Source organism: Oreochromis niloticus, linkage group LG23 (genome assembly GCF_001858045.2).
Source record: "Oreochromis niloticus isolate F11D_XX linkage group LG23, O_niloticus_UMD_NMBU, whole genome shotgun sequence".
Classification (NCBI taxonomy): Eukaryota; Metazoa; Chordata; class Actinopteri; order Cichliformes; family Cichlidae; genus Oreochromis; species Oreochromis niloticus.
The window spans coordinates 5,935,501-5,949,666 of record NC_031986.2 but is presented as its reverse complement, the minus strand read 5'-3'; the positions used below and the strand labels follow the sequence as shown (position 1 = coordinate 5,949,666).

Sequence of the window (14,166 nt, the reverse complement as noted above, 5' to 3'; positions counted from 1 at the left end):
GCACTGAGATATTTTTTTGTTTAGCAGTTTTCTCTTTTTCAAGCAGGCCTGCAAGATCGGGATCGAAAGTGCTACACAACATGTTGAACAATCGCAAGTGAGTTTCTCCAAAAATTAAAATGGGCTCGGGAGAAAGCCACTTATTTGGGACAACCAGAAAACAAGTCCCTGTCAAAAAGGATTCAGCGAGGTAATCCAGTCTAAATTTTTTTTTTCTTTTTTGAAATGACATCATTGCTGGCAGTAGAAACTTATTGCGTCACGAGGTTCTACTGTCAGCAAATAAAAATGGGGACTGACTGGACTGACAAAAGCTTTTACTGACTTGACACCAGTATGCAAGATTGCACCTCCACCTTGACCTGACAAAAGGGTGGATGTATGTATGTATGTTTCTTTTTACAGGAGCAGAAAGTGACAGCAACAGGTTGCATGGGCTTTTGGGCCGTGCTGACTTAACCTTTTAATTGCCACTTTCTGTGTCTTTGAATTTACCAGCGGTGTGTTATTCATGACCTTGTATTGTTTACAGTGCAGAGGTCACTGTGAGAAAGTTTGCATACAGATGCGCTGCGCTAACATCTACATCACATTTTCCACAGCAGAGGGTTAATCATATGATCTAATCACATGATTTACAGCAGGACACATCGCTGGCTAATGTTTTACCTTTTCTAAAACAGGGCCTGGAGTGAAACTACTCCAGGGGAGAAGCCCTGTGAATTTTTAAGAGACAACGTACAACTTCATTGTGCATGTCTAATTGTGCTAAGCTGACATAGGGCAAAAGAGGGTTTTCCGTGGAAGCTTTCATTTTGAAATTGCAGAGACCGTGACATGAGAGATATGGAAGGATTGACGCAGATACAGACCACGACCGGGAGAGAACACTTCAACAGGACCAGTGAGAAGCAGGGACCATCTGCAGGACAACTGACAAACCACAGTGGGCTGCACCACTGGGCTTCCAAAGGATTGTCACGAGAAGATTTTGAACAGCAAAATCTTAAAATAAATAAAAGAGATGTCTACGTTGACGTTGAGGAAGACAACTAAGGTGTACGACATGCTCTGCCTTAAATCTACAGCTGCGTTGGAACAGAAATCGAGGGATGGAGAGAGCATGCCAAGCTCCAAAAGTGACAGCACAGAGGAAGATCAGCGTTGGAATTATGACTCTGTAAATGGTACAGACACCAGGAGCCATGACTGGGACTGGGAATGACTATCTAATGCTTTTTCACTTTGCCATGCAAAGTACTTTGACACTCTGGAGAAGACCTTTCCTCTGTATCATTGTTGTTGCCATTTGCATGTGAGAGCTTAGATTGTGGGGAAGATTAAAGATGAACAAAGGGTGGTGGGAGAACAGTGAAGTTAGGATACACAGTGTGAAACTCCTTTAAGTGTACAATGATGTTGATGTGATTACAGAATGTCAGGAAAGAAATTCTGGTATTAATGTGATTCTTGATTTAAGAATCAAAGGGTGGGATTGTAATGGAATTTCTTTCACTTATGTACTAATCACATTATTTTATTGTGTAATGAATTGGTGCCACTGGATTTTAACATGTCTGACACTCATACTGTAAGACAAATGGTGGGGGTCTATTTAGGAAGTTGGGGGAAGCAGACAACTCCACAGGAGGGAGAGTCTTTTGTCTCTTCGAGGACTCTGGGAAGGGAGTGTGAACCTTAAGGTGTGAAACAGCTGTGTACTGCCTTTTGTTCCTGGAGAAGGTATTTAACTGAGAGCCACACTACTCTCAGTGAGACTCTGCTGACCCTGCCCCGTGGTCATGCAGGCTCTCCACCAAGCTTGGTTTTCTGTTCTTTGTGTGCTTTGATTAAAGAATGTTAGCTACCGCTCACCGCTCATCTGCAGGCTTTATTTAATGGAAAACTTCCACAACATATAATTTGCTTTACTGAAGTAAAGACATAAATTTGTGGGTTTAGCTGCTCTGACTGTAGAGCTGTAGCTGGACACTGACTGCTAGGCTTAACCTTCATTACTATTTTAGTAAAATGGGCCTCTTAGCTGTGTCAGTGAATTTTGGACCATTTAAAATTGAATTATCTGTATCATAACTTCCATGTTCAAGTGGTTTGTGCTTGACTTTGGTAAGTGACATTACTCAGCACTAACCAGCATGCATGTGTGTAGTGCGACGCAAGTGTAAAATCTATGGTTGCGTCTCACTAACTCATCCCTCTCAAAAAACACTCTGGCTGCAGAGGGTTTCATTCGTGGCCCTTCACACATCAGCGTTTCACATAAAGGTAACTGCATTCCTCTTTTTGAGTCCAGTCTAAGTTACATGTTGTGTTATTTACAGTTAAAACGAGTACTTAGAAACTTTGTTACTCATCTCCTTCTGTGCAGAACAACTACTTATCCCCAGGACATAGCTCGTCTAGACTGCTGACTTCTCACCCTCTCAACTTTTTAAACACAACACACTAACACACCTCTGACCTAGTCCACTGTGGACACTTGCTATTGTCTTTGGCATCAACTCTAGACTCAAAACACCATGTGTCTGTATCATTAAAGTGCAGAAATACTTTTTGTACTTTGTACTCTGTAACCAGATGTGCCCTCGATGTGCCCTCTCCAGATAAACACAAAATACAGCTACAAACTACAAATTCTTTTGTAGCTACTATTAGTCATTTTTCCCATCTATGCCTGTAAATTATTAGCATAGTAAATGTATTTAGTGGAAAGCATGTCCCCAGTTGTTATGAAGAGCAAAATTAGCCACACCAACCAAAATGTATTTTGTTAATTTCTCCTTTAAAGTTGAACATTTTAACAGACTCAAGTGACCATTAGAGGAAATGCAGTTTTAATATTTATTTATTTTATTTGTAGTTCCACAGTTGGCTGTTTGGATTTTTAAAAAATAATTATTGGTTGTTTAAAGCATACTTTTTGCATGTGGTCCTCAAAAGACTAAGATCAGAATTACACCAGTATCAGCCCACCTCTCACTCAACCATAACTCAATGCTGATGCATGTTTCACTTTCTTCTGCCTGGAAAATGACATAATTTACCTTTTTTTAGATTTCAAGAATACATGAATCCTCTCAACAAACTGCTCAATTATGCACCTCATTGCTCAACTCTGCCCTTATTATGACGGGCAAATCCCCCTTAAGCGTGAAAGATCTCACTGAACTAAGATAACGCTTGAAATCTGAGCCCAGCCACATTTAAGGCACCCAGTGAAATGTGTTTTAATTATCTGATCGTGTATTTCAGGATCAGCATGGGCCTTTGATGACACAGTTAAAGATGGTCAATGAAATAAAAGTTGTTATTTGAGAGAAATCACTGCCTTTTACTGTTTTTATAATGATTCCTAGTGATTTTTTTGCTTTGAATAATTGAAAACCAGATTAAAGTAGAGCATTACTTCACATTGTCAGTTATTTACTCTGATTCTTCCGTGCAGCTGAAAGAAAACACGCTCATGCAGCATGAATAAAGTGCAACCCTAATCTATTTCTTTCTGTTTCACATTTACAATGATTGTGATTTTGTATTAGCCCTGAGGACTGATTAAAAACATCTATTTTTGTGTGAATGACTTCAGCATTATTATTCAATGTTTCCTTTTCACCTTTATCCCTGGACATCTGTTGAAATATTCCTGCCGCTCCAGCTTTTGGAACAGCCAGCCACACAACATGCGACGCTCTGAGAAAACTATGCGAGAGTGCCTTCTCGTTTCAAGCAAGTGACACAAGAAACAAGGAAATCACCTCATTTGTGCCTACGTTCTCTGAACTTAACTTACTGAAACTGCACGCCTGTTTTTGGTTTGGAGTCATAATCTACTTTGTTGTTTTCTATAGTCTCACTCCAGGTTACAATGGTCTGTGTTCACATTAAACATGACTGCAGTTAGGTCTAAATGCTCAGTCCCAGTTATGTTTTTTTCTTCCTAACATATTTCAACTGTGAATCATACATAAATTCTACAGTACAGCTGGAAATGGGTCCACTAACACAGATGGTGAATCACTTTCTTTAGAGGGAAGCTTTTTTCTCACATATGTTTTGATGTACACTTGTGACTCTGTTTGGGAAAGCCTGTGTTTTGCTATAATTACACTGCGTGTCTACAGATTATTTTTCAGTGCTGTGTGTAATTTTGGATATTTCTGTGTTGTGAAATCCTCCCAATCTTCTGGATTTCTCCACGCTCTCTGACCAAAGGTGAAATCCCTCTGTATCTAATCAATTCTTTTTCACTGCCTCAAACTGACCGCTAATCTTTCTTTCTTCACCAGTGTTTCTACAAGTGTGTCAGTAAGATTTGGACTGATGTGACAGTAAGCAAAGAGGAAAGCCTTAGTGGTTTGCAGAGGAAGTGGCTTCATGATTAAGATTGGTGAGAAGAAAAGAGGAAGAGGAGGAGGAGATCTATCTCAGGAAAAAGTCTATGACTATGATCTAAATTCCAAGTAATGAGTTTGTCAGCAATTAAGCTGCATGGAACTTAAGTGGGTAGAGTGGAGGTTTCATAAATCACATGATGCACTGAGTGTTTCTTCACTCACCTTTTTTACTTGCCATTTGTGTACACACCACTCTACATTTAATCTTTAGTTGTTATTAATCTCTGGCTCCCTTCCACAGCTTGTCTTTGTCCTGTCTTCCTCCCCTCACCCCCAACTGCTTGCAGCAGATGGCTGCTCCTCCTTGAGCCTGGTTGTGCTGGAAGTTTCTTCCTGTTAAAAGGGAGTTTTTCCTTCCTACTGTCGCCAAAGTGCTTGCTCATAGGGGCTCATATGATTGTTGGGTTTTTCTCTGAGGCAACTGTTGTTGTGGTTTGGCACTATATAAATAAAATTAAATTGAATTTGCTTTCCAAGAATCCTTTAAATAGATATATCAAAGGAGTGTCATAGTTGAATAAAATTTTTATTTCCTTCATTAATTCTCTGAAAAAAAATTGAGACAAATGTGAGTATAGAACAGCAGAACACAGAAAACATACCAAATGTTTTACCTGAGAACATGCACTATTTTATTGGCAGCGATGCATCTAAAATGTATCTTTGGGATCTCAGTCTGCATTACATTGAAATTTATCATTGAAATTGTGGGGTTAAAATGCAGGTTAGAGCTTTGTCATGCAAAGAAGAAGCCATAATGTGAACTTGATCTAGAAATGCTGTTATCTTCAATTTAAAATTTGAAATCAACATTTGGGAAACATGGATGACCCATCCACCAAATCAAAGTGGAGATGGAGCATCTGTGCTTATGGAATTGACAGCTTACACGTCTTTAAAGTCAACATCAATTCTCAAATGTATATACAGGATTTAGAACAATGTATGCTCCCTTCAAGATCTGTTTTTTCAGTTAAGGCATTTATGGAGTGTTACTGAAATGACAACATTAAGAGTAACATTAACATTAACATTAAGAGTATATGATCTCAAATCTGAAATCATACAGATCAAGACTGGACAAAGTGTATGAGCACCCCTAAGGATGAGTTATGGTTCATACAAACTGTACATACAGTGACCTCATTATGAACCACCATTATAATACAATGTATATGAGAGAAAATAAGGGAACTTCTAAAAGGTCCTCTTCAGAGTTAGTTGTAAATGTGAGTACTGAGCAGGAAAAGTGTTGAATGAAAAGTGAGCAAACAAACTAAAGAGGACGCTGGAGTTTGGAAGACCGAAGCAAAGGACAAACATCCTAATGTCAAATAGTATGAACTATTGCCTGTTTGGAAGTGTTCTTTTCCCTCCCAAACAGACACGTGAATGAGATGAAAAGCCAGATTTCTAAAGGGTTTGGGAAAAGCAGTCATAGATTCCATTGCATGTTGTAGCAAGACCATCAAAGTACAGCAGTGAGCCAACAACCAGACCTGTCAGTATGTTTCATACAGTTAGTTTCTGTTCAGCCAATCCCCCCCCCCCCAGCCAGTTAAACAGCTTTTACCACTGGGTTTTAAAGTGGGAGGTGTGTCAAAATTTGTACATCGAAAAAGCCGGTTGTGTCTCTCTTACAAACCCGTTGCCTGAGTGCCCCCATGTTTACATTTGTTTTATTCTAAAAACATTTGTCTGGATCTGCACAGCAGATTAGATGCAACCACCCATTGGGTATCTGGAATGAATATATTACAATTTTGAACTGCAATATCTCAGTCTGTGCAATATTTTTTTTTATTGGCTCATGTGCAATATCTTTGTTATGTGCAATATTTTTCGGTCCTGTGCAATATTCTGGTCTCAGTAGAATTACCATCTCCACCCTAAATGACCATAGCCCCTCCACCCTTATTTATGTATTTATTATACTATATAACTGCTCTTGTATACAGACCCACAATGTTTCTGTTTCAATGTTTCTTACGCATACTCCATGTATATAGTTTCACTCACATATATGTATACATATATGCTCTTTATTTTATTTTATTTTAATTTATTTGTTTTCCCCTTGTTGTATATTCTTTTCTCTTCTTACCTTTGCACCTTCGTGGGCCAGCTACCCAATTTCACTATGCAAGAAACAGCATAATGACAATTAAAAAAACTTTAAGTCTAACTCTAAGTCTAAGTCGAAATAAACAAAATGTTATTTCTCATGTTACTAGTTCTTAGTCTCATGTCTTGGTTCCCTCTTGTGTTGTGGTAACCTTGGTTTGGTCTCTTTGTGTCCTTCAGTCTGTCATGTTTGTTGTTTGTTTACCTTTTGTGTATATCAGGTTTGTGTGTCTCTACCTCAGTGTTCATGCTTCCTGTTTTAATTTGGTGGTCTCTCACCTCATGTGTGTTATGTTATGTTCAGTTCTGCTTCTCTTGCCTCATTACTTAGATTCAGTTCTGCTATGTGTTTTTTCCCAGGTGTTTCCAGTTCTCCTAATCACCGTCTATACGGTTTCTGTCTCCCATGGCTGATTGTCAAAATGTCTCCCAGCTTCAGTAGTTCTGTCTCCTAGTGTTGTTCCCAGTTTAGGTTTCTGTTAGTGAGAATTTTCAGTTTCCGTCTGTATGTTATGTCTTACCTTTACTTTTTACTGTAACTGCCTAAATAAACAGCTTGCTTTTTGTTTACTTCAGTTTGTGTCCACGTGTCTGCATTTGGGTCATATGATCTGCCAGTGATTCCTGAGATTAGGAGCAAAACAGGTTTAAATTTTCTAAAATATATTTTTTAATTTTTCAAAAACATATTTACATATGATTGTTACACAAAGTTTTGGCTGTCTCACCGTGTTTTGGTACAATCTCACAGGTGTAACATTTTTTAATAATTTATGTTTTTGCTGGAGAAGTGCAAGGTTTTTGTCAACACCATCAGACAAAAAGAAATGCAAAAATATATATTTTAAATTAAGTTGTTTCAGCTATTTTGAGTATTAGCAGCTTCTCTGTTCTACTGTTTATGCACATATGTTTTCAAACTAATTATACCACATTTAAAAGTAAGACTGTTTTGGCTTTTTATTATTACAGTTACAGTCATACATATTTTCAGAAGCTTGTATTTAATCTCTATAAGAAACAATCATATTTAGCAACATGCAAATGACACATTTGCATGAGAAAATTACATATTTTTATTAGAAGATCATGAGGGAGGAAAATATATGGTTCTTCAAAAGAGAAAAAATAAAAAAAATCCATATTATGTAGTTGACAAGGTGTTGACAGTGGTGACACAAATCTGACGGTGGTGACACACTAGTAGAAAACAAGATATTATTTCTTTCAAAATGACCATTAAACCTTAACAACTTATGTAATATCACAACACATTTCATAACAATTCTGTTTTTGCACATGTCAAGTTATACATCTTAATAGTTCACCAGCAAGTAGCTGCCTACTACTCCTTGATTACTAAAGTACTCTGTGGTTGTGTGATCCTGCTGTACTTTCTTTCCTTTTGTCTCTCTGTGCTTGTTTCCAAAACCTTCTCTTCTGCCTTTTTTCTCTTTCTTTCACATCACTGATGTTCTTTATTTTTTCCTCTTTCACTCTATTTCTCCATCTTTCCTTTTTCTTTATGAGAAATTCTTTCTTCAACTCAGGCTGTTAATTTTTTCTCTCCTTCTTTTATGATACTCCCTGTTCCTTCGCTTTCGTTCCTCTACTGACAGGTTCCCCTTTGCCACTCTAGCCTGAAATGTGCCATTTTGTAATTATTATAATTTTTCTGAACTATAGGATGAATATTCACAACACAATTATGTATTAAGCAATAGAGATGCTATCCGGTCTTTAAGTCTGACGTCATCAGCCGTTTCCAGGTCCAAACTCTGCTGCAGATCCCAAAGTCAAAGGAACTCTGCGGCATCACTGAGAGTTACAAACTGTCTAAATTCTTTCATCTTTAATAAAATGATCAATGTGGCTGCTCTACCAGGTGTAACATCCAGGCATCCATGATAACAGAAACAGCAGTGACATTTGTAGGGTTACTGAAGTTGGGCTAGCTGGTATATAATGATGTGCTGCGTGGTGGCTAGCTACACAGCTATGTTAGCATAACATAAACACAATGAAGCTGGAGGATGAACGCTAACCTTTTTCCACTCAATAAAAGTTAATGCAAGGGTTTCTGATGGTTAGGCCAACAGTGATCACTGACTGTTTTATGGGCTTGTTCAGATTAAATAGAACAAGATAAAAATCATTAAAACATGTTAAAAGCACAACAGGCTTAATAAACACAGAGTAGTTTGGGCCCGGACGCAGGATTCATACATCATCACTTAAAGACCAGCTCTCGGGGCAGAGATAGCTCAGTAGATGCCACATGATCGGAAGGTTGGGCGTTCAAATCCAACGAACAGCGGCTATCCTGGATTTGTAGCTGCCCACTGCATCACTGAGTGAATGGGATAAATGCAGAGAACTAAGCATTTTCCTACAGGATTAATAATATATACATAAACAATGAGATTCAAGATAAGGCAAATTCGATAATATTCAACACATCTGTAAAGCAGAAATATCAGTAAAATACACAGGAAGTAATATGACTGAAATATTAATAAAAATAACTTAATATAATTGATGAATAGCACACTTTTGTGGCATTTGTCAACACCATTAGAAAAAGGATCAACACCGTCAGATAAAAATCCTGATGGTGTTGACATCTGATGGTGCTGACAAAATACCCTACTTTCTCTCATAACACATGTTTTTCTGACAGAAGCCATCTTGTTTTTCATCAGTTGCTTATGGTCTCTACAATCTACCTAAATGAAGCTCTTTATGCAAAAAAAAAAGAAATCTTGCATTTCATCGACTTTGGTGTTGACGCACTATGGTTGTGACACAGAGTTTTATCAGAAAGGTATGCCATAAATGAAATAAAAATTAAAAAAAAACTTATCAGAGCAGTGACCTCATGGCATGTGTATCAAACAGGAAGTGGTAAAGGGGTCCTCAGAGTCTAAGCTACCCACAATAATTCCTGATTTTTTTGTACTTTTAAAAAAATCTGATTGTGTTGACAAAAACTCTGGACACGATTTTAATCACTTAAAAAATATGTAAAAATAAATTTTCAATTGCATATTTTGATATTATATAAGGTATTGACTTAAATACTTAGTGACGAGAGCCATGATGTTTAATTTTTTTTTCTGTATTTTAATATTATCACACCTGCTTCTGGACAATGGATTTTTAAGGTACTGGTAATGTATTGTACCATTTAAAATAAATATATATGTATAAAAGATGCAAAATCATACTTTTGTTGTATAAACATTGACTTGGTTTGTCTTTTAGTCAGTTGGGTTAACACTTGTATGCATATTTTTAACCCCCAAATTAGGTTTTATCTGGCGGACATGTTTTGTCCCTTATCTCAAGAATCACTGCTGCATTTTCAGCCTCATAGCTTATTTCAGATTTCACTATAACTGAATAGCAGATTCATTTTATGTAAAACATCAGTTTAAATTGAGGTGTAAAGCTGTGCATTTTTAGGTGCGTGGGCAGTTTAAGTGACAGATTTTATGCTGCTTATGCTAAATGTCCAGTTCTACATGATTTTTCTCATTGAAAATCTTAGTGATCATTATAACCAAAGTCCTTTTAAAGATGTGCAGTGGTCCAGTCACTGTAAAAAAGAAAATGTTGAGAAAACGTAAAATTTCAAGGCAACATGATGCAAGAGATTTTTGAGTTTTCTCAACTTTTGCCAACTGTTGTTGACTTAACTAAGATTTACAAGTTCTGCCAACTTGGATCTTCTTGTTCACCTAATTAGGATAATCCTGTAAGTCTAACGAAGAAATTCTGGTTTCAATGCCATGTACTTCTGCCTTCACCAAACACAGATATTCTTGTTGAGTAATCATACAATTCTTACTCCAGTGAGTTGAAAATTTACCTATATAAACAAAGGAAAATGTATGTTGTTATTATACTTGAAAAAACACTTAATAAATAGATATAGAATAAAACAAAGCACAATTCAATGTTATCTAAAAGCTTATTTATTTTGTTCAACAGTCTTTTCAGTACATTTCAGAATGTCATGGGTAGTAGGGTGAATTTCTGTTAAAAAAAAACAAAAAGAAAGAAAGAAAAGAAATAACAAACAAACAAAAACATGTTGCCAGTTTCTTTTGGGTGCTTTGAGCACCCCAGCAGAGACGTCAAAATTCCAGAGTCCAGAACCAAAAAAGAAAAGTGTCCAGCAACTTAATAATTCATGCACACACACCCTGACCGTCTTGTAAAAGCTGAACATAACTATTGCACATTAAATAGGGTACTGCCACAAACGATAGCCTATGTACCCAGACATTAACATTTTACACAGGCTTACTATGATGAACTATGGAAGTTAAAAGTTATTAGAAATGTTACCATCAATGAAGAGGAAACTAACACTATAACAAATCTTTTACAATACTACAAGACAAATTTTCACCATATATTCTCAACAATACAGATTCATCTGACTAAAATTTACATTTCGAATAATGATTTATCCACTTCACCTTCATATTGTCCGACCAGGGCAAAATAAGATGGCCTGAATTGCTTCAAAGGTAAAACTCATCTGCTTTGGATAATCAATGTTGAGGGCATACAGAAGGCCAAAGAGGTATGCCAGGGAAGTAGAGAGATCGGGAATGTTATGTAGCACGATGTCCCCTTCCAACACGACTGCATGTTCTCGCACAGACGTATCAGCATCGTCATCTTGTAGGATAGTGAGGATGGCAACTGATGCACCGTTCAACACTGGTTCCAAAATGTCAGTGTCCTGAAGAAAAGTAAAATATGAATTATTGAAAGCTAAGAAAAACTAAAGACAAAACAAATTTCTAAAGATTTTAACTTTAACCTCTATACCATGCTGGTCGTTTGACTCATGGAGGTTTTAAGAAGAAAAAGCTTATTTTCTTTTAATTAATGCCACCTTGTGAGTTTTGTACAAAAATATTTTCTGCTATGGAACAACCACTAACAATGCCCAGCTGCTGCTCAGCAGAAAAAAAAGGAGTGAGAGTTATGACAACTGCAATCCCCACTATAAAATTATCTGGACTGCACTGAGAAAGTGTACATTTCCATTTTGGATAAACTCATCCTCTAAAAACATCTCATAGCAATTAGTTTTACTTGCATTACTTTTTTGTACTTACTAAGCACTTCAGGAAAACCTCTGTTGCATCTTCTCTTGAGGAAAATGGGCAGGCCTCTCAGTGCCCGTTGGACACAGTGTTGGATGTCTAAAGAGTATTCAGTGGAAAACAAGAATTTCAATTAGTGAAGTAACATGGTGTACTATACACAATGCAAAATCAGAACTCTCATAGTAATGAAAGTAAAGCACAGGTCAGACCCAGCAACACGCAAAACGTACACCCCCCCCCCCCCCCCCCCCAAAAAAACCCAACAACAACACCATGTTAACAATTTTACTTTCATTTTACAAATTAAATAAAATACTGCCAAATAAGAACAAAGCAATGACTCATGACATTCATTTTTACTGACATGTCCACTGATGTGTTTTGTTTGAAGCCAACATCTTTTTCAGTTTCTGTTAAGAGAAAAGTATACTCTCTTCTAAAAATGTCAGATAAAGGAGCACTTCACTCACCTGTTCATCAAGTTTATCCAGGAGGTCTTCCATCTCCTCACCAAGAGCTCCCTTCTTAGACCAGTACAGTTTCAGCAGGCCAGGCACAAATTTGTCAAGGGATGCACTGAAGGTCCCCAGGAGGTCTTTGCTTGTGATCCGATGAAATTTTCAGATATCTAAACAATACATTCACCAAAATATTGTCATTTATTCAGCACAGAAAATTCCTGGGTAGCTGTCTTGGACAGTCTGCACCATGTTATATGCCTGACTGTGTTATCAAAAGCAAAACCTACTTCAAAAATCTCTCATGAATACGTCTTTTGCACAGGAATAGAAACACCCCCCACAAAACCCAGTATCAATATGAAAATACATATTATGTTCTAAGTTGCACCAAAATCTGTGACCAATCAGATTCTGTGACCTGCCTTAGTATTCTTTCCCTAACAATCTCAGACTATAGAAGTCCTATTTCTAGCACAAAAAGAAAAAAAATACGTGCTAAGTCAAAATTATGAGATTGCCTTTCTGTTTCACAATTTCGATTTAGCATGGGGACTCTTGTACTGGCAGAAATGTTCAGGGTAAGGATTTCAATATAACACTGGCAAGGGCCTTGACTGGAGTGGTAGCACAAGATAATAAAGTTGGCCAATGCATTACCCCAGCAAATACCGTACTACTTCAATATAAGTATAAATCATGCCCAATTAGAATAATAATTAAATTATAAATAAATTAGGACAGTCTTACCTCCTCAGAGGAAAACAGCGCAGGTCATCTCTCCTGGACCTCAGATACCATAGGCTGACACTCCACGACCTCTCTCCGCCTGAGAGAAAATGTTTGCAATAATGAAACATTTCAATATAATGTAGAGAAAAAAAACGAGAAAAAAAAGTTACGGATCAGACTCCCCGATCCTTACTGCGCATGTGCAAAGTCGGACCGTACAGATCGCGTCTACCCGTGGAATTGTACATAAAATCAATACTCCACCAACAAAAAGGCTCTCAAAACAATACAATACTTTCCACAGCTTTGAAGGATGGGTCAGGTGTATCCTTCGTGGCCCACCCTATGCCAGAATTCATAGCGCGGCCCAGCCGATTCTAGTTTCAAACAATGGCGGCAGCCACTTAGTTTTAATATTACTCTTATTACTCTTTCTGGGTCACAAAGTAAACTTTTAAGATATTTTCAGGCGAGAATGTAGCTGTGTAAATTTCAAATATCTCCTCAGTTTATTAAGACAACACATTTTTGCAAAAATGCTTCTACGTTTTCGGAGACGTCTGTTACCACCAGCTTCGATAGCTAGCTGGGGATTCAAGGCTCGCTAGAGCAGCGAGAACAGCGAACTCCGGGCATATCATTTTCAACCCCCCGCGCGGTCCTTCGTTAGCTTAAACATGATATATAAGTCCCTTAGATGACTTAAATATGTTATTGTTTGGCTTTTTTTCAGTGCTTTACTCGTTCCACCCTCCTGGGTCCTCAGGAGGATGCAGCCTAGCGCTTGTAGAAAATCCTAATAACAGATGTCGTTAGCTTACCTGCTAGGGCAAATGGCCGGCAGCTCCCGCACCTGTCCAAAAAATGGTCAAATAATACACTCCAACTTCAGACCAGGTAAAATCCGTAATGGTCAAAAAATTGTAATTTTCATCCAACTTTGGCCACGTTTGTTCAAATTTTCTTAGCAGGTTTTCAGTTCAGAACACATCGACAAACCACTATCACACAGTCTGCTCAGACTCGTTTGGTCTAGTTCAAACTTATTCAGACCACGACGTGTGCCAGTCACCTACGGGGTTTCCCACCGGTTCCCAACTCGACTCAAAAACTCTACTCAAAAGTTGATAATCTTTGTTATGCTCGCTAGAAAATCTTAGTTAGGACAACAATGGAAGAAATTTGTTGGGCAGACAAGCTATTTTAGGTTGTAAATGGAAAGTTTTATTTCTAAGTCAGTTTAATTTGAAAACTTTACTCAAATCAACAATTACTAGTTATCGTTTTTACAGTCTTATTTCCTCCACA

The 14,166-nt window shown here is 37.6% G+C and overlaps 1 long non-coding RNA gene across 1 annotated transcript; it reads right to left on the bottom strand.

Annotated features, from left to right (window-relative positions):
* Positions 1 to 10,339: 10,339 nt before the first annotated feature.
* LOC109196765 (uncharacterized) lies at positions 10,340 to 14,166 on the bottom strand. Its single transcript, XR_002058139.2, has 5 exons — positions 13,680 to 14,166; positions 12,877 to 12,955; positions 12,139 to 12,296; positions 11,678 to 11,764; positions 10,340 to 11,295 (listed from the first exon to the last, which is right to left on the bottom strand). It is a non-coding gene; the product is annotated as an uncharacterized LOC109196765 (long non-coding RNA).